Raw genomic sequence first — 21,295 nt, 5'->3', positions numbered from 1 at the left:
GCAGCTTGCAGGGGTAAGTACTGGAAGCAGATAGTGTTCTTCCAACCTGCATGAACTACAACACGTACTGCTTGGAAGTCATGGGCCAAGGTTACAGCAGAGGAATGGTGAGTGCTACGACAAAGACTTCAACACCTCCGATGGCTGTTTGCCTAATATGGTTAACCGTTCGATAAAGGGTATAGCCCCATAGCACAGGGTCGTCAGTGACATTGAACTGCGTTCCCTGTAAACACAAGCACAGGGGTTGTTCCTATGCCAGAAGTTTCAGTTCCTCCACATGAATGCTGCTCCTATTCATGGTCCACTGTAGTATGGGAGTTATTTGTTAAGTGGAGTTATACTTTTACCTGTCTTAACGAAGGGGTGGGCAGCCAACAATGACTTGAGTTTCAAGCTTAGATCACAATGGTCGCCCTGGATATCGGCACATTTCATCGGCTCAGAAGCAGAAGTGGTAGAATCTTCAGCTCGAATGACATCGATATAGTCTGACGATCTGCAAACTTTTTTTCGCCTGTGGTGGGAGCTTTGCACTTAGTTTTTTTTTTTTTACTTTTTTACTTTTTTGACCCGCATGAATTTTGTACTAACTACCGCAGCAGTTGTGGAGGTAGGGCTAGATTTCTAAACAGACTCTGCCTTTGGAGCTCCAAAGACGTGGCAACTATGACTTTATGTTATGTTCTCAGTTGAATGTGGATTCTTAAGCAATTATAGCCCGACAGTCGCACGGACGTGGGGTAGTTCTGGTTAATGCAGCCTCCGCTTGTGCAGTAGCATCTGTTCCCTGACCTGGTTGTTGAAGAACAGTGGCAAAGGAGGAAGCAAATGTAGGTGCAGTATGCCCTTATAAATCCTTTTGGCTTCATCATACACGATGTGCTTTGCAGTTTTAAGATCTTGTGTCTCTTCAGGTTACATGCCGCAGTCCCTACCCCAGACAGAGCAACGGACATATTTTGGAAGTCATCTTCACAGGTGGCCTTTCCATATTTGCCACAAGTGGTTTCACCCATACAGCCTAAGGTCATGCACCCAAACTGCTGGCTTCAAAACAGCGCAGTGGGTTGGGGACTTGGAGCTGTGGGCTTAAGTGAAGGAAACATGCCTTGACATGATCTGAGAATTTTGTGCTACTGCAGGTAAGGATAAATTGGTCTCATATGACCATATCGCCACCTACCCTTCTCATTATATTTAGCCTGTGCACCATACCACAAGATCCGTGCACCACACAACACACTTTCTATAGTTCAAGGTGCTGTGAAACTCTGTTTGTATGGCATATTCCCCAAGGTTTGTTTGTAATTGGGAGTACTGGGCAAAGAGCCCCATGCATTTTGTCATATTTATTCAAGATGCCAGATCCAAATTGTGGTCATACATCTGGCAACATCGCACTGACGTTATGGAGGGAAGTTCAAATTTTGGCGAGAAAATAGGTCAATTGGGTTACCTCTACTAACCTAACTCAACCCCATGTCCCCTCCACTCTCCTCTCCTCCTCTCCCCCCTACCCTCACCAACCTGGAAATTAGCAGGAAAGGGCTCGGTCTGTGCTGGGCTGCTGGACTGGATGGATGTAAGACTTTATTTTGTATGCATTGTGGTGTAAGGTTTATGTAAACAATTTGTCATAGACAGTAGCTCCACCCAGTGTGTTCACCTTGACGTCAAGAGTCCAACTGACCTAGTTCACAACACCATCTTCAGTGGGAACTGGTGGCCATCCCGTCACGTCCCGTGATGTAATCCAGTATGATGGTTTGGGGAAATAATGTTCGGAAATTTGCATAATCTGTGTCTAGCTGCTGGACTAGGAGGATGGACATAATTGTTTACTGTGTACTGTGTGTTCAATGGATGAGATGTGTTGGAAAATGAGGAGTTTAAATGGTACATTAGCTGTAATCATACAGGTGAGGACAGTGTCCATAGCCACTTGCACTATGTTTGGAAAGCAACGATATTTGATGAATGTGTGAAGAATACAAATAAACTTCATAAAACAATGAAGATGCAGCAGAATGGGTCTAAGTTACAATTCGCAAATCATGCTGATAAATGCGTGTGCTGTAAAAGTAGATCGTTCAATAAACGTCCAGTCAGTCTCCCTAAGTGCAAAAGGCAAGACGTTCACACGCCCTTGTGCACGTTCTCCCTCCCCTTGAGTCTCCACGCCCACTGAAAGAGGCCACGTTGTAGCTGCAGGGCGGCTACATGCTAATATCATTGTTTTCCAAACGAGGCACAGTTGGCTATGGACACAGTCCTCAATTGTGTAATTACCGCTAATATACTCACTGAACTCCTCCTTCCCCAGAAGAGACATATCATCCACTGAACACTTAGTACACACTAAACAATTATGCCCATTCTCCCAATACAGCAGCCAGACACAGACTAAGTGAATTTAGCGCCGTCATATCCCCTGACTGTCATCTTCGATTACGTCATAGGAGAGGAGGGGGGGAAGAAGCCCAATGGCTCCCTCTGGTGGTGGTGTTGTAAACTAGGTCAGTTGATCTCCAGCCCTCAAAGTGAACACACTGGATGGAGCTACTGTCTATGACAACTCAGATTGCTTAAATAAACAATATACCACTTACAAAATGAAGAGATACATCTGTCATATCCAGCAGCCAAACACAGAATGAGCCCTATTACCGCATATTTTCAGATGTATGAAGGGAGCGGAGTGAGTAAGAATAGTGGAGATAGCCCAATTGATCCATTTTCCCGCCAAAATTTGTTCCACTAGGATGTTAGTGTGACGTTGCCACATCTATGGCTGCCATCTTGGATCCGCAATCCTGAACAAATCAGTCAACAATGTAGAGTAGCGCCATGCCCTCTTTTTTCCACTACTCTTGGCAAGTATAGTTTCATGTAACTGTGGCCATCTGTGCAAGTACACGACAGATTTTAAAGTGCCACAGATTTCTTCTAAACCCTTTGGATACAGTGGTGCAGAAGTCTCTCGAAGCTGCCCTCTGGCGTCTATTGTAAATACATTCTGAACAGCAGCATGAGTTCTGTTACTATTACCGCGAGTACTCTGCAAAATGCCTGTACTGGCTACACTAGCCCTCTTGATGGATTTGCTGTTGATACCCGCCAGCGACCCTCCTATTCTTTTTGGTGGAGAAGGAGAAAATCTCGGTTCCAGGAGCATCTAGCCAAATAAATGCCCACCTGAGCAGAGTTCCACATGCCTCAGTAAGCCCTATACAAGTGTGTTATGGCAGGTTCTCCAGAAGATTGCTCGCTAAAAGCAGACAGACATCTTATAGGTGAGCATCACACCTTGAGATAAAGGGTTTCCTTTATAGAGGTATTTAGCGTACTTGCAATCCAGGCAGTCAAGTCAAGATTACCATTCCCTGTGACATATTATGCTGTATCACTGTGCCACATAGTTGTCGCTGGAGCTTCCCCATAGCTTACAGTGGCAGAGGGCTGGCGGCACTTACCAGTCCCAAGTTCAGGAACACCGAGGTACGCCAAGCCTGTACCCAGCAAACAAACTCTGAGGACGGCAATTTTCCCAAGTCCTTCTTCGTGTACAAGCTTAACTGAAGAGAATGCTGACTCTAATGCGATCGATGGAAGGCTATCGGTCATCCGACAATAGAACTCTTCTCGTCCCTTGACTTTCTCTTGCTCCATGTTTGATGGCCTATAAACACTCCATTTGGGACTTTTTTCTTGCAGATGCAACGTAACTCCGTCGCTTTTTACCTCCAGCGTGAAATGAGCCGTTTCTAATTGTGTATGACCTCTTCATGGATTGACGGGTAATTTCCAAGAATGATTGCCTATCGAAGTCGCGGGGTCCAAACGATACATACCGAACGTGTGATCGTAAATCGATCATGCGACCATGGTGGCGGGCGTTATGATCGTCACTTTTATCTGTTTTCCGTCGTTCCCTTACTTGCTCTAAATTACATACCTCCGCGAATTATTTGTGAGTTGCTAGGGAAACCCAAACGATTTATGTGGTTAGTGAGTGGGATGTCTGGTGTTCTTGACGTTTCTTAGGCGGATTCTCTCACATGGAAGAATCTAATTCCATGTTTATGCAGTCTAGAAAATTGTTCGACTTTTTGTAGCGAATATGAACTACTACCGAACGAGGAAAGAAGGGACTGTGTAGACTGTGGTAGTGCGAAATACGTAAAACTTCGTAAGAACAGTTTCGACGCTGAAATACTGTTACAATTTCATTGCGGACAGTGCGAAAAACAATCGAGTATCAGGAAGAATACATGGTTCGTCTCTACCAAATTATCCATCGGCACCATTGTAATGGACTTTCACATAACGACAATACCGACAAAGAGTAAAGTAAGTCGTTTCCTTTGCAATTACAAGTATTTTTGTAACGCTCTTCTTTTGTCGTTGCTGTAGTGACCAGCGTAAACATACTAATAACGCCCGCCAGAGTCGCATGATCGATTTACTATAGCACGTTCGATATGTATCGTTTGGACTCCGCGACTTCGATAGGCAAACATTCTTGGAAATTACCGTCTGATGAAAGCAGCTTGCACTGTATTTATGTATATAAATGGCTTGCAGTTAATATTCAGACACAGATGATTTTTTTTTCAACCCTTTATGATTCGATCATTACGCGAATCTATTAACGGTGTATTGTATCCTTCAGTTTCGCCGCCAGCAGATCTTTTATATGGTGACTCTAACGGGCCGTTACTTTCTCCAGTAATTAAGCAGAAAATGTAGCTTTTAACTGGCTTACAGCTGCACTCACACCGAAATCTATGCTGCCAGCGAGCAGCCAGCGCCCCCGGCAGAGGCTACTGACGGAGCGCTGACCTCCGCCTGGGGACACCGCATGGCGCAGCGCACCACCGCGCAGCAGCCCACAGCACGGCTGCGTACAGCACCAGGCGGCGGGCCCGCTGCTCCCGGGGCAGTCGTTGCACCGACAGCAGCGCTCCCAGCGGCGGCGCCGGATAACACCCGGCAATCTCGCCGGCGCCCCGCGGCGGTCGTTGGGGCGGCAGCGGCTGCGGCCGCGGCTGTCGCACGTGTCGGCCGCTGTCGCCTGGCAACCGCGAGCGAGCGCACCCGGCACGCCCTCTTTGTGGCCGGGCCGCGGCTGCCACGTGGGCCGAGAGAGAAGCCAGCTATCGAGCCTCAAGTCGCTCCTCTCGGCTGAGCAAGCGATGATGGAGGCATGGTGAGATCGAGGGGATCCTTGCAGGATTATCTTCTTTCAACTAAAGTTAATTTGCAAGACATAAACGATTCGTTATTGGTTGGTTCAAATAGCTCTGAGCATTATAGGACTTAACAGGTGAGGTCATCAGTCCCGTAGAACTTAGAACTACTTAAACCTAACTAACCTAAGGACACCACACACGCGCTTGCCCGAGGCAGCATTCGAACCTGCCACCGTAGCGCACGCGCGATTCCAGACTGTAGCGCCTAGAACCGGTCAGCCACCCCGGCCGGCGATTCGTTACTGGATTTGATGATACGTAACATTCATTTTCCGCTCTGTTTGTCTATGACTGCTGCTCAGTCAGAATCTTGTAATTTAAAGTTGTTTGGTGTTACTTTTGGGATGTACTGATGTACACAGTGGCGAGGTTATTAGCGCCCTTACAAATATTAAAAGAAACGAATGTGGTCAATAGGCCTAAAAACGTTGGCACACTCAGTCACTCACTCGAATCCATGTTACCTCCCCCTTCTTAATCGGCTTCTCGGATTCCAACTTAACTGACTGTGGTCGCGTATGTCTAATGAAATTTTACAGTGAGGGAAGTGTGCAACATACCCTTCTGAAGGAAGATTCTATTCTAAATCTGTTGTAAATACTGATGATACTTTTGAAATGGGTGGAAATTTTGTGCAATCACTCACGAACCACACAGGCAAGAAAGGGTACCACCTAATATCTAATACGGAGGAAATAATACACAAAAAATAGTAATTATAATTAAATGGTCGTCAGCCCGCTAGGACAATGAATCACTAGAAACTTAAAAAAGGTAATGGTAAATAAATTTTAGCAAATAATCACTGGCTTGGCAGCATAAGATTCCTTCGACGACACAACAATTCACGAGAAAATAAATGAATCAGAAAGCATTTGCAGTAAGTGATTCTGAAATACTCAATTTTGAAAGTAAAGCTAAATGAATTTACTGGTTAAATAAATGCAAACAAAACTTTTTTATGTAATATATTATTGAAAGATTGATCTCAAGCCGGCCGCGGTGGCTGTGCGGCTCTGGCACTGCAGTCCGGAACCGCGGGACTGCTACGGTCGCAGTTTCGAATCCTGCCTCGGGCATGGGTGTGTGTGTTGTCCTTAGGTTAGTTAGGTTTAAGTAGTTCTAAGTTCTAGGGGACTGATGACCTAAGACGTTGAGTCCCATAGTGCTCAGAGCCATTTGGACCATTGATCTCAATTTACTTTAAGCAAATGAACAACTGATTTCACTTTTACAGTGACAGGAAAACGCATACCAAGCCAGCAGAAGTCACCAGCTAAAATCGGATTAAATGAAATTGTGCAGTCTTAATTTGTGCTGTGTCTTTAAATACTAGTTTTGCGAATGAAATTTTAAGTTACTTTAAGTGAATGAAGTTAATACTCAGAGTAGCAAATTAGTTAAGCCTCTGTTATGAAACACAAGAATGAACAGTTACTGAGGCAGAAAATGTAGACAGAAACTGGTGCTTACCGAAGAAGCAAAACTGGCAGTAAGTAGTTAATCTGTTTTCACATTTTTATAACACTCGGGACTGCATGGACGGGAAAGGGACCCAGCTTGGTAATAATGAAACTTCTTGGAAGATTAAAACTGTGTGCCGGACCGAGACTCGAACTCGGCACCTTTGTCTTTCACGGGCAAGTGCTCTACCAATTGAGCTACCCAAGCACGACTCACGCCCCGTCCTCACAGCTTTACTTCCGCCAGTACCTCGTCTCCAACCTTCCAAACTCTCCAGAAGATCTCCTGCGAACCTGCAGAACTAGCACTCCTGAAAGAAAGAATATTGGGGAAACATGGCTTAGCCACAGCCTGGGTAATGTTTCCGGAATGAGATTTTCACTCTGCATCGGAGTGTGCGCTTGTATGAATCTTCCTGGCAGATTAAAACTGTGTGCCGGACCGAGACTCGAACTCGGGACCTTTGCCTTTCGCGGGCAAGGGCTCGACCAATTGAGCTACCCAAGCACGACTCACGCCCCGTCCTAACAACTTTACTTAAGTTGTAATTATGTAATAGGCGTATTTAAACTGTTTTAGCATGTAATTATCTGAACTGTTTCTTATTTAAATTGTTTTGTTAATTAAATTGCATTGTGTATTATTGAGAAAGAGCGGGAAACCGCGCATAGATACATTTTGAGAAAGAGCGGGAAACAGCGCGCAGTAATACATCTGTAATGGTAGCAGGGATTGTCTGCACCAAAAACCATTGTTGGCGGCGAGACCGCACTTTTGTAGCATTGAGCGTTGGAAGCGAGCAGTTGCGAGTAAGATGTGAGACGAGGCAGTCGTAGCTAGCGAGACATGAGAGGAGGTCGCTGTAAGCGAGGTATGAATTAACACTTTGAAAGAAGCGGTGTGCTCGCCAGCCACTCGCTATATGTAGCGCAATGCTAGTTTTTAAGAATTTTTGTAAAGAACTATGCCCCTTGTAATTGTTTGTCAAGATCGTTCTCAGAATATAGTTATGTAATTTTGATGGAAAATTAGGTATGTAGCGCAACGCTACTTTTTAAGAATTTTTGTAAAGAACTATACCCCTTGTAATTGTTTGTCAAGATCGTTCTCAGAATATAGTTAACTTCTACCAGATTAAATGCATTAAGAATTTTCTATCCCAAAATCATTCACGTAAATGCTTTACGGAATTTATTGTCATCTTAAAAGAAAAGTCTAAACTGAGCTTCAGCTTTTATCAAATCTAAATTAACTTCAACTTAAAGAATTCCAGTCACAAAGTATTATGAAACTCCACCAGCAGCTTATAATTATGTTAAAGAGAAGTAAGTATATTCATTCCACAGTTTGCTGTAGCAGTCAGATGGCGATCCAGTATAAATAATTAAAGGTAAGAATCAGTCTTAATAATTTCAGGTAACGACTGAGGGCCACGGCGACAACACATTTTATGTTTCGTCGTAATAATCAGCAGGTAGTCTTGACAGAGCAGCAGTTAAAAGATTTTAAGAGACGCAGCGTTCAGTCAGCAAGCAAACGTTCATCCAATATTAGACGGGAAGGTTTCGAAGTCAGTACCTCGCCTCCTACCTCCCAAACTTTACTGAAGCTCTCCTGCATGGTCCGGCACACAGTTTTAATCTTCCAAAAAGTTTCATATCAGCGCACACTCCGCTGCAGAGTGAAAATCACATTTTGGTAATAATGTCTGACGACATTGATAACACAGGTGCCCTACAACTTTTAACTATTAAGTTCGCCATACTTTGTGAAAGACATGTCACTGGGTAATGGTACTACAAGGTTACTTATATTTTGTCATTTACGGTGTTATGATGTTGTATTCGTAGCTGTGCGGACGACGAAGATTGTAGCCGACCACAATGCTGCTGGTTGAGTATCCCCTTGCCGTCTCCAAAGCCACGGTTAATTATGGGAATGGCAAGAATTCGAATCGCAGCTTCCTCCGTCTGTCCACTCTACCGTGCTCTCAATACTCGCGGATCAGCGAATCTGATCCGCATGCACTGGCGCGCTCACAGCTTGGCCGCGCCTTTAGAAGCGTCATGCCACTGATGTCTCGGCCCCTCACGCCGGAGGTTCGAGTTCTCCCTCGGGCCAGGGTGTGTGTGTATTGTTCTTAGCACAAGTTAGTTTAAGTACAGTGTAAGTCTAGGGCCTGATGACATCAGCAGTTTAGTCCCTTAGGAATTCAGACTCTCTCTCTCTCTCTCTCTCTCTCTCTCTCTCTCTCTCTCTCACACACACACACACACACACACACACACACACAAAGAAACACAGACACACACACGCGCGCGCGCACGCGCGCGCAACCCCGCGCGCAACATTAAAATAAAGTTCCCCACACTATTACCCAGCAATTTACAATATTTCTATTATAAGTACAATCAGTTGTGTACAGTCATAAAGAAATACACTACTACATCCATTACGGTTTTAATTACAGTTTCTCTAATAAAGCTTACGTATTCAGAAGCAGAAGTGCAGTACTGGTTATCGGTGGCGCAGTGCTTGGCACACTGGACTCGCATTCGGGAGGACGACGGTTCAATCCCGTCTCCGGCCATCCTGATATAGGTTTTCCGTGATTTCCCTAAATCGCTTCAGGCAAATGCCGGGATGGTTTCTTTGAAAGGGCACGGCCGATTTCCTTCCCAATCTTTCCCTGACCCGAGCTTGCGCTCCGTCTCTACTGACCTCGTTGTCGACCGGACGTTAAACACTAACCACCACGACCACAGTACTGGTTATCAACGGAAATTAAGCGCCGATAAATTTTGGATGGTGCAGAGGGAATTTTATTCGCATTTTCGATATTACACTCACTCACGTTGGTTCACACCATCAGTCCATATAACATGCAGTAAAACAAATGATAAATAGTGAAATGTGCTACTCATTTGAAGAAAACAGAAGGTAAACCTCAGTGAAGCTGAAACAACAACACTGGCAAGTGACTGTCGACCATTTATAAGAAACATGGGTGAGCCGGCCACCCTTTTAACACATTAAGAACCTCCCTAAAACGTTTGGAAACAAATTCGACAAATCACAAAACTCTTAAGGTATCATAACATTCGTTTGAACGTCATTTAAATTAGAGGGCAGAGCTCTAAGTTAAAGATACAGGAGTTACACCATACAAATCTTATACTGCCTCAGATAAGAAAATGAAACACTCAGAAGTGGAGGAGAAAACGAAATAAACCTTCAGAGGTTGTGAAAATGTGATTTAAATTGTGCGATTAAAATATCGAGCCACATTGACAAACAACTTTCCAGTATAAGACCTCTTATCAATACGATATTGCACCACCATTAGCTTGGGTGAACGCAGTCATCTGGTTCTGAAAGGAGTCATAAATGCATTGTATCCTTCCCTGAGGCAAGATCGCCTATACCTGTTGTTAAAGATGTCCCGACACATGTTCTTCGCAAACAAGCCTCGGGATTCTGACGCCCATAGGAGTACTTAACCATCATGCAGGCAGTTCACAGATACACCTACCTTGTGTGGGTGAGCGTTATCCTCCGGAAAAATGGCATCACAACGCCGTCGCATGGCACCAGGAGTAACACGTCTGTGCTTCTCCAAAACACAGGAAGAAAGGACCTCTCGCCATGGGGCTTGCCATGCTTGCCGACGGTGGTCGTACAGAGCAGTGCACACCCAAGATTCACCAGTGAACGCAATGTGAAGCCGTTCATCACCAGCCCATGGTTCTCAGTCACGGCACCAGTGCGAATGCAGTCATTTGTGTTCTGGTGATAACAGCAGCCTGTGCGTGGGAGGGTAATTCCCCAGTCCGATGTGAAATGACACAGAATGTCACAGGGAGTTGAGCGGTTGCCCTGGTATGGCAGGCACAGATGTGTACTGGTTTTGACGTGCTCGATGCACAGTATTGCGATGCTCCTCAGTGATGGCTAGACTTGGTTGACCAGAACCATGACGTGTGTGGTTGCCCTCACATTTCCATGCAGTCCAATTCTGGGCCATCGTCACAAGCGAATGCCCAGTAAACTTGGATATTACTTGATTCGTCCAGGTGGCTAAGGTACACCCTTAATAAAGTTGCTTCCAAATTATGTCAGGTACTGACAATGCTGTCTCACACGGGTACGCGACATGTCCTTTTCCTTCGCAGTGATCACTCAACGTCTGATGCTGTACACACTTCTTGCATACTCTACTGGGTCTGGTAACAATAATAAATACAAACTATACTACCTGTCACAGAGACTCTAATCATTTACGTACATGCCCGCCTCTAGGCTGCTATCTCACTATCCTTTAAACAATCAGTCAACCTACATGGATAGGTTTCAGGTTGTCTTCTCCTTCACTCTGCGATGGTAGATGCTGGTTTAGCGGATAAAAGCAGCGTCGACAAAAAATCAGTTAAATAGCATTGACTCTTTCAGTCTCTCCAGAACACTCACACAACCAAAACACAATGAAATAATAATTTTCCAGTGTACTGTTAAATACATCAGAGATCGGTGGCAATGAAACTAAAGAAATTCCAGAAAATTATATTATATGAACCTGTCCTCTTGGTTGGTGTGTCAATTGGTACTATAGATGAATACAGTACAAACCCTAACTCGCTTCCATATTGGCATCACAGTTATTTATTTACAAAGTTTACGCCTACATAGGAACACTAAAATCAAACATAATACACCCGCGTCCACAATGATTAAGTTTGGGTCTTAGCAATCATCAATTTCTTCGTTTCCCAAAATTTCTTCATTCGACCTGGCTGCTCGTTCTTCTGCAGATATGACAGACTGCTTCCGTTCTGATGGTTAGAATGTCAGCCGTGTGTATTTGGTCTTCAAAAGCAGCTTCTCTGTGTTGAATTTGGTGTGTGGTGATGTTCACTTCATCCATATCACTTTGTACGTCTTTAAGCCAGATCTTTCTGGTGTTACTGTTCCAGAAGTAGTCAGAAAGTGGCTTCAGTGTTGTAGTATTTGGTAGGCGAGATATGGGGCCGAAAAAATGCAATCCTTCTTTTCCACATTGTATCAATAACGGATTTTCTTTACACACTAATGAACTCTGCAAAAGTCTCTACTGCCCATTAACTTTATGTTTTTTGCTGATAGTTGTTAGGAGTATTCTTCTATCAGCTTTCTGCAATTTATCAGTTGTTGCTTGAGTATTTAGTTTGAATCGTTTTTCCTTGCATATATTGCTTCCGGTTTAACGATGGTGGAGTAATGTCGAAAATTAGGAGTTCTTGAGATTTTTATTTTTTTTTTTTTTTTTTTTTTTTTTTTTTTTTTTTTTTTTTTTTTTTTTGCAGGTTGGCCATGTGATTCTCTGCGCTCTCTGTAGTTTCAGTGTTCTACGATCTATTGATGCTCTTTCATTAGCATTCCAAGTAATAATCTCACCAAGATATTTGCACTATTTTATTTGCACTATTTTACTACTTTAATTTCTTGATCATTATGGAGTATGATATGGGATGTACCAACTGGGAAGCTGGGCATCACTTATGTTTTCTCAAACGATATTTAGAATCCAACCTTTGCCACTAATCGTTCTAGATGTTCTACCTGAACCTTTGCTTCATCAGTATTGTTTGCTAACAGTGCCAAATCATCTCCAAATGCAAGGCAGTTAAGCCAAATCTTTCTTGTAATCTTAACAGATGGTGGGCATATCTTGTTCCATTCACGCATGATTTACTCCAGCACACATTTGAACAATTATGGGGACAGCCCATCGCCTTGTCGAAGGCCAGTATGAATCTCAAAAAGTTCAGAGAATTCGTTTCTGAACCTTACTCTAATTTTGGTAGTTCGAAGGGTGACTGCAACGAGGTTGACAAGTTTCTGATGTAAACCAGATTCTTTAAGAACTGGCAGTAGAGATTGACGATCGGTACTGTCGTAGGCTTTTTTGAAATCGAGAAAGGTGATCACCGGCTTCTTGTTCCTGACCATTTGATGTTTCATTATCCATTTGAGACTAATAATTTGATCAGGACAGCTTCGGCCTGGACGGAAGCCTCCTTGACATTCGCTTAATTCACTATCAAGTTGTTCATGAATTCTGAAATACAGAACCATGGAAATTTTTTTTATAATTAATATGCAGCAATTGTAAAGTAACTGAGGTAAAAAATTTGTATCTCTGAAAGTATTGAAGTTACTTATTTGAAATTTTAGCAGTGTGATTCTGTTATCCATAGAATCTGGTACACTAAGTATGAGAAAGGTTGATTAATATTTAACAGTACTTCTTCAGATTCATAGAGAGTATGTGTGACATATTGCACACAAAAATAGTCAAGTACACCGCTTGCCAAGCCCAGTAGCCAGAGTCTCCCTTGCGAACGTGATAACCAGAAACTCCTCTCCTCCGGGCTCCACGCAAGCTTATTTTCAGATCAAGGTGACAACACGTAATAATTTGCTACGTTACAATCTGACCATGCCCTTTGCAGGAAATATATATGATCGAAACTTGTCACGAATCATGTACGTTGTGCAACTGCGATTGTAAAAATAACGTAAAATATTTCGCGGTGCGTTTCGTCTCTCGACAGGTGTCGCCGACTAACATTTTTTGGTTTAAGACACAACATCTGCACCCTCCTTAGATAAAGTCAAGTTGATATATCTGCAAGAAGAATCTTCCTCCACGTCATTATGCAGTGCAATCAGGATTGTGTCTGGCTTTGTAGTTTGTAGGGAGATATGGTATAGCTGTCAGAGAAGTTATTTACGTGGAGGTGGATTTATTATGTCGCTCTGCTTAAGAAACTAATGTACATTAATCCTATTTATTTATTATGTTTAAAACACTAAAATGTAGCTTTCACAGACAGCAAGATAAGTGGTTTGCGTGTAACAGCTGCAGGAATGTGAAAAAAGTACATCATCACTGCTTTCATTAGCGCAAAGTTTAGTTGTTTAGATGCATCACTGAATTGTTACAGGTAGCGTTTGCGTAGTTAGTTAATAACTTACTCCAAAGACTGAGAACTTAGGACATCTCATCACCGTCCTACGTCGATCTGAAGATTCTTGTGACTTGTTTCAGTTATTTTATTTCCCACGAAGAAACGTAAACCGTAATTTTTCCTTTCTGCTCTGTAGCAATTAGCTAATGTTTTATAATTTTGTACATTAGATGTCGCTTGCAGCGTGCTTATGATAACGACTGCAAAGTATGTAGAATTCCTGCTTAGACGTGGGAGAGGAGATGACAGACTTAATTTTTCCACTTGAACTATATCAATAAATGAAAGAAAATCAAAAGCATATATATTCACAAAAAAATTCAGCACCAAACAGTAATTAACACATTATAATGAAATTTCGGGAATACATTTGTCTAGGTAACATACACTATTTAAGTGATCAACATTGCAAGATCTCTGGTTAGTGAAAGCTCGACATAAGCCACTGCAAATGTGAAATGGTGGTACATTAATAACCGACGTCACCACCATAATGTTGAATGCAGGCAGTAATGTAAAACGTGCATGTATTTTGTTATAAGGTGGCCGATTGGCCGAGGTTAGTCTGCGTGATAAGAGTTCCACGCCTGTTGGGCTTCGTCGGTTAATAAAGGAAGAACGGTTAATGTTGTTTGTGGATGACGCTGGAGTCGTCGTAAGATGATGTCCTGTAGGTACTCGATAGGAAACAGCTCACGTGACCGAGCAGGCAGAGGCAGTATATAGATACTCTGTACAACATGTTGGATTACAGTAGTGGTTTGTGGGCAAGCGTTATTCTGATGGGAAACACACCCTGGAATACTGTTCAAAATGGCTCTGAGCACTATAGGACTTGACATCTGAGGTCATCAGTCCCCTATAACTTAGAACTACTTAAACCTAACTGACCTAAGGACATCAGACATATCCATGCCCGAAGCAGGATTCGAACCTGCGATCGTAGCGGTCGCGCGGTTCCAGGCTGAAGCGCCTAGAACCGTTCGGCCACTCAGGCCGGCGGAGTACTGTTCATAAGTGCCATCACAACAGGTTGAGTCACCAGATCAACTTTCGAATTTTCAGTCATGGTGCATGGGGAGTACTCCTGCTGTCATATGAAATCGCAATCCTCTCCACAACTCCAGTGTGTCTAGTATGCAGACAGGTTAGTTGAAGGTCCTCAACTGGCCTCCCCCTAACCAACACACGGCCGTCACTGGCACGATGCAGGACCCGCTTTCATAAGGAGACACAACAGTTCTACAATGAGCTCTCGGTTGCCACCGCAAATGGCGGCGGTTTGGGGTCAGTGGAATGCACGCCTCGGTTCGTCTCTCTCGAAGCTGACCTTGAAGGCTCCGATTTGTAACGCTGGCTTGTGTCGCTGTGGTTCAAACTACAGCTCAAATTGCTGCGGCAGATGCTGCACACGCCGAAAACGGTTGTCTTCTTTCTCGGTATTGCCACTTGGGCGTCCGGAGCTCGGTCATCCTTCGAGCGTAAATTATCGTGATCACCGCTGCCGGCGACAAAATACAGTGGCTACATTCCTGCCAAGTATTTCTCGTTCTTCAGTGTCTCAGAAGGAACACGTAGTTCTTCGCGGCCTTATTACACGACCTCTTTGAAACTCAGCGAGGTGTCGATAACGGCATTGTACACTTACAACAAATCACCACATCCACTCTCAAAAGTAATTTAGGCTCATGACTGTTACAGCGTGTATTTGAAACAAACTCGATTTCCATCCCCATAGCGGCGGTACTAGCGCCACTCTTATGCGATAGGCGCAAGATGGGAACCGACTTCATCTTTCAGCTGCAGAAACACCAGTTGTTTATGTCACAGAACTCCTTCTTGGTGCTGCGACTTTTTTCCTTCAGTGTATAACCAATATCAAAAAAGTGCCATTGTAAATAAACCTTTCCACTTCGCTGCTAGCAAGTGTCTAAAGTATTCGGATGTTCCGGACACAAGTTCCCGTGATCGTGGATTCGTCCGCTGCGTCACATCAGGACGCTTTGTCGCAGTAATAGAACGCCTAAAACAGAAAATGTGAAGGAACCATATGGAGTGGTCGCTTTTCAGCGTTATTTCGTAGACCATTAGTGGGTAGACAAATGATAGTAGTTATAGTCCTCTGTGGCGGAACGGCGAGGAGAGTGCATCGGTGTTGTTCATGTTCAATGTTGTTAACAGGCCTAGTTGGATATGTAAAGGATACGATCAGCGTCAGATGTTCAGTGGTGATTGTGAAGGCCGCGGAGATGCCGCACACTCGTATGAGACAGTATTACCAGCTTCTCTCAGAGTTTGAATCGAGCCTGATTGTAGTCACCATTTGACAGGCTGATCAGATCGTGCGATACCCAGATTTCAGAGTTATTCGTGTGAGACAGAGACCCTGTATTAGACATGGGAACATGAGACAGGCATACTCGTCGTCAGGCATTCAGACGATCACGTCTGGCCACCACAAGGGAGGATTCTCACCTATACACACCTTCCGGTAACAAGTAAAAGACTCCCAACTACTTTTTCTCAGAATTTCGAACATCTTGCACCCTTTTACATTGTGGAACGCTTTTCATAGTTCGACAAATCTTACGAACGGGTCTCTATTTTTCTTTAGTTTTGCTTCCATTATCAACCGTAAAGTCACAATTGCCTCTCTGGTACCTTTACTTTTCTTAAATTCAAACTGATCCTCATCTAACACATATGATCACCTGGTTCAAGCCCTCAATGATTACTGTGTGTTAGAAACCAAGCCTTGGCACTGTATATATTTCGCAAAACATGCTGGAGCGAGTACTAATCATTCGTGTTGTATGCAAAATATATTACAATAGTTTGTGGTTTCGAATGACCGTAGTATTTCGATACAAACATCACATAAGTGTTAATCTATGATACTACATATATAGTAGGGCACAATTGTTTCTGTTGTTTGTTTAGGTTCAAATAGGTCTGAGCACCATGGGACTCAACTGCTGTGGTCATCAGTCCCCTAGAACTTAGAACTACTTATACCTAACTAACCTAAGGACATCACACACATCCATGCCCGAGGCAGGATTCGAACCTGCGACCGTAGCAGTCGCACGGTTCCGGACTGCGCGCCTAGAACCGCGAGACCACCGCGGTCGGCGTTTGTTTAGGATACATCGTTCATTTGTCCTTCTCAAAGAATCACAAACGCGTGCAAGCACACATGAATGCCCTCGGATATGTTCATAAGCATGAAAGGAAGATCTCAGTGTTATCGATGGCTACGGATTACGCCAATTTCTCCATACCCAGAAATCTAATGGATGAAGCTCAGTTCGTCGAGGGGTGGGAATGGAACTGAACCTTCTCAAATGATCCATCACTGATAAATATCTGCGTTATTTGTGTGCATCTGTCACATGAGACGTAGAAAATGTGATGGTACCCTGTCGAGCAAAAATTTCACCTTTAGCCTTTCTCCGAGGGTAATATTGTCCAACAGCGTTCGTAATTCGTCTAGCAGAAACCGCACCTGCATGTTTCCCATTGATGCCTTGCTTCCATGATCGATCCAGAATTTCCATCCTGCCACACGCAGCCATTGCTGTAATTTACTATCTCACTTTGCATAAATCCCGACAGGTCGCGGAACAAAATTCGAGGAGTGAAACCCCCGGCGAAACAAGACATGGTATCGTGGCCACGTGGGCTGACAGTCACCACAAGCTGTAGGTGACAGAGATAAATAAACTTCGTGCAGGGTGCGGAACTGACCACGAGAGTGTGTTTTCAGTTCATCGCATACCTCTTTCATCATCGTCTTCTACTCGTCGCAACGTTCACTGCACTATATCCGTGCGAACTGTGTGACGGCTGCCGCTAACTTATGGACTTTTACGAACGATCCCGTGTCTGTAGACACTGGAACAGACCTATGAAAGAAATTTCATCTGGTCTGAGAAATGCACAGAGATAGAATGGACAGCTTTGTTGTCTGTTAACGCGGCATAGCATGCAAGGAAACAAAGCGCTGCCGACATACTGCTTACAGACGTGAAATCGAAAACATCCTAACACCGTCCTACTGTTTTAGGTAATGTGGGAGAGTATATTACCGGTGTGTTCATTAAAATAACGAATGGACGCTGTTTGGTACGCACTTTACTAATAAAACTTAATTTCAATTTATTGTTATAACGTTACGAAAAAAAGCCTATTTTAATAACACAAAGGCCTGCCTGTGTGGACGAGCTGTTCTAGGTGCTTCAGTGTGGAACCGCGTGACCGCTACTGTCGCAGGTTTGAATCCTGCCTCGGGCATGGGTGTGTGTGATATCTTTAGGTTAGTTAGGTTTAAGTCGTTCTAAGTTCTACGGGAATGATGACCTGAGCTGTTAAATCCCATAGTGCTCAGAGCCATTTGAATAACACAAAGTGTGGTATCCACGAATCCAACCAACCAACCAAGTCGCGCACGCGCGCCCTGTCCGTGACATCGCAGGCCACAGTTCCTGTCGCGGCCGTCGGCGTCTCAGGGCGGAAGAGGTCGCGCCATGGCTGAGCTCGGGTCCGCAGCGCCCTCTGCCTTTTGCATATAAGGAGGAGCGCTGGCCCCGAGACGGACAGTCTATTGTCTATTGTCTATTGTCTATTGCTAGCCTTTCGTGGAGTTTATAGCGCAGCCATTGCAGTGTGATATTTGCTATTGTATTCGACTAGGCCCAGTACACGGATTACTCTTGGATATTACTTGGACTTGTATTGCTGGTGCACGTTTCGTCAGAAATAAAGATAAGTTATCTCTTCATTCTAGCTGGCGCAATTCTTATAATTAATTATTTTTCGACCAACAGACATAGCTACATCCTGGTCACTACCCACGCTTTATACAATTTGTGGTGGCTGCCCCAAAATTACCGCCGAGAACCTTGGGTTTGGGAGCCGTCACAAAACAAAGTATCCCAAATTGTAATGTATTAGCAGCTTGGAAACGGTCTATCTTCATTTCGCAGTGCTACTGAAGTAAAGTTACACGACTACCACGAAAGAAAGAAACCGTAGAAGTAGAGGTAGATACTTAGCGAAACCAAGTTAACCAGTCGTTCAGTGACACAATAACGCCAACACAGTAGACAGAAGCAGAAAAAGTAGGCACTAACAAGTGTGTAACTCAGCAAATTCTTCACCTTTATACCTACAGGGTAGACATACAAGGTGGCAACGTAATCTATGGGGGAGAATTTGTCTTGCATTTCTTTATTGATTGTCAATCTGCCTGCAAGTGACTCTTTCACAGAAGAGGTACAAATCTTGTCTCGAGCGAGACTAGAAGCGATGACTAATGCACTCTTCCGCAGTGCACCGCTAACCTGTGTGCGGACGCAGGAGGAGCTGGCCAGAGTTGGTGAACGGCTGAATGCGCTTTTGGCTCTCAGACTGCTGCGTGGGGGTGTAGAAGTGGCGGAGAGTCTTGCGCGCCACAAGGGACACCTGAGGTGTTACACGTTTTGACTACTGACCATCTACAAATAATATAAACTTTAATAGATACAAGTACTTTGTCACAGTTACTGAGCCGAGGCTGGCTCGTGTTATGCGTTGGATTAAACCTTGGTTGCTATTCTGTGTTTAGTCTCCCACGGTTATCGCGATTATGCTGTTATCCTCTCTCTCCAGAGTGGCAGCAGTGGTGTATATCATATTCGCACCATCTACTATCTTAGGCCTGGCGCTTATCGTTCCGGCTGTCCGTTGTGCGAGTGGTTGGTTGGTTGGCGTGGAGCAGTGAGGAAATCTCAGCAGAGCGTTGTGTGGCCGAGGCCGCTGGCGGCGTCAACTCGCGGTCGGAGTGTGTCCTTCTGCTCCCATTGCTACGAAGTCCGTGGCTCACCGATCCTGGAGACGAAAGTTGAGTTTTGACTTAATCTACCAGCAAGTCGCGACTGTTCACATTGTGTCGTATGCATTTCGTTGTCGGTTGTTGGGACATTCACGCAAGCAACAACGTGTGTTTTCAAGTTGACGAATTTTAGCCACCCTGCGGTGGAGATTAACTACACTTGGTTATTTTAAACTGACGTGCACCAGCCTAGTGGCCGTTAACGTTCCTGTTACCTGCCCTGGCGAACCGCGCAACTGCTACGGTCGCAGGTTCGAATCCTGCCTCGGGGATGTATGTGTGTGATGTCCTTAGGTTAGTTAGGTTTAAGTAGTTCTATGTTCTAAGGGACTGATGACCACAGATGTTAAGTCCCATCGTGCTCAGACCCATTTGAACCATTTTTGAACGTGCCCTAGCCGTTGACATAAATTCAGGCAGTGTATTTTCCTCATCGTGTTGTCGCTATCCGGCACGGTGTGTAGTTTGACAGCTCAGTGTATAATTGGTTGTGGGCGCCAATACCTTCTACGTTGTTTCATTGAACTCCCTGTTGTGTGCTGTTCGGGTGGAGCAGAAAGTTATCCTGTCGGTGGGTCCTTTGACTGTCTGTCGGTTGGGTTGTCGTCGGATCGAGAATGGTTGTGCCGACTGCTTGTCTCACCTAAGCGAGCGTTGGTGTTTTTATTCCAGGCCGACCCTAGGAAACTTCTGAGCGCCGTTGGCTGTACTGCCTTTTCTTATTTATTCTCATAGTTTTTATTCGTATGGTTTCTAGCCGATTTTTAAATTGAGGTTGTTTTGCCCTTAAGATATTTTGGGCCATCAGCCTAATTTAAAGAACTGTTTTATGGTAAAGCTTTTGGCCGTTTAAAAATTTATATGGTTTGAGTCTTAAGTAATGGACCTTCAGCCGATTTTTAAGTTAAAGTTGTTTTGTTCTTAAGATGTAAGATTGTTTGGGCCTACAGCCTAATTAAGGAACTGTTTAAATATAGGGCCTTACTGCGGCAGTGACACTTCTGACACTTGCGATCACCTTCATTCTGGTTGATCAGAAGTCTTTCGATCTGGCAGTCCTGAAGCGATACACGACAATCTCTCTCACCCTGCAGAAGCCTCTGAACTCCTCACTTTGCCTTCATACCGAAAGCTTAGCGCTTGTCCCGCCGTGTAGGAAAATCTCCAATCACGTTCTTAGATTCTGCCGCTCCTTTCCCCTCCAGACCACTACAACAAATTTTCTCCTTTCGTTGGTATTCCTGCCTAATATACAGTGCGCTCTTTTGCGTCAGCACATGTCATTCCCTGTTCTCCAATAAGATGGTGTTATTTGGTCTTCATGCACGAAAACATAGGCCTCAGACTGCCTCTGGCCATTGAACGTCAGTGGTATATGTGGGTACCGTACTGTTGACCCCCGCGGACGCAGACATTAAAATTCTCCCAACCGACCCAAACAATGCAGTCATGCGTCGTCGTCTGGTAAGCGAGCGGCAGGCCGCAGTTCACTAAAAAGATTTGCGAGGCGCTGCCCACGTTCCAGACGCACTGCTTCCCTTGCTACAAAAGGCGAATGTGCCGGGCACCACCTGCTGAGAAACGAGTGGACCAGGTAGCCGTGCCGTCACACATCGTCCCACACCTAATGAAGTGTTCCAGCCTCGTCACTCAGTCACAATCTAAAGAAAATCAAAGCTCTCATTCTAGATTTCCAC

The sequence above is a fragment of the Schistocerca gregaria genome, chromosome 3, assembly GCF_023897955.1.
Source record: "Schistocerca gregaria isolate iqSchGreg1 chromosome 3, iqSchGreg1.2, whole genome shotgun sequence".
In the NCBI taxonomy this organism is placed as follows: Eukaryota; Metazoa; Arthropoda; class Insecta; order Orthoptera; family Acrididae; genus Schistocerca; species Schistocerca gregaria.
This window is presented reverse-complemented; position numbering follows the sequence as displayed.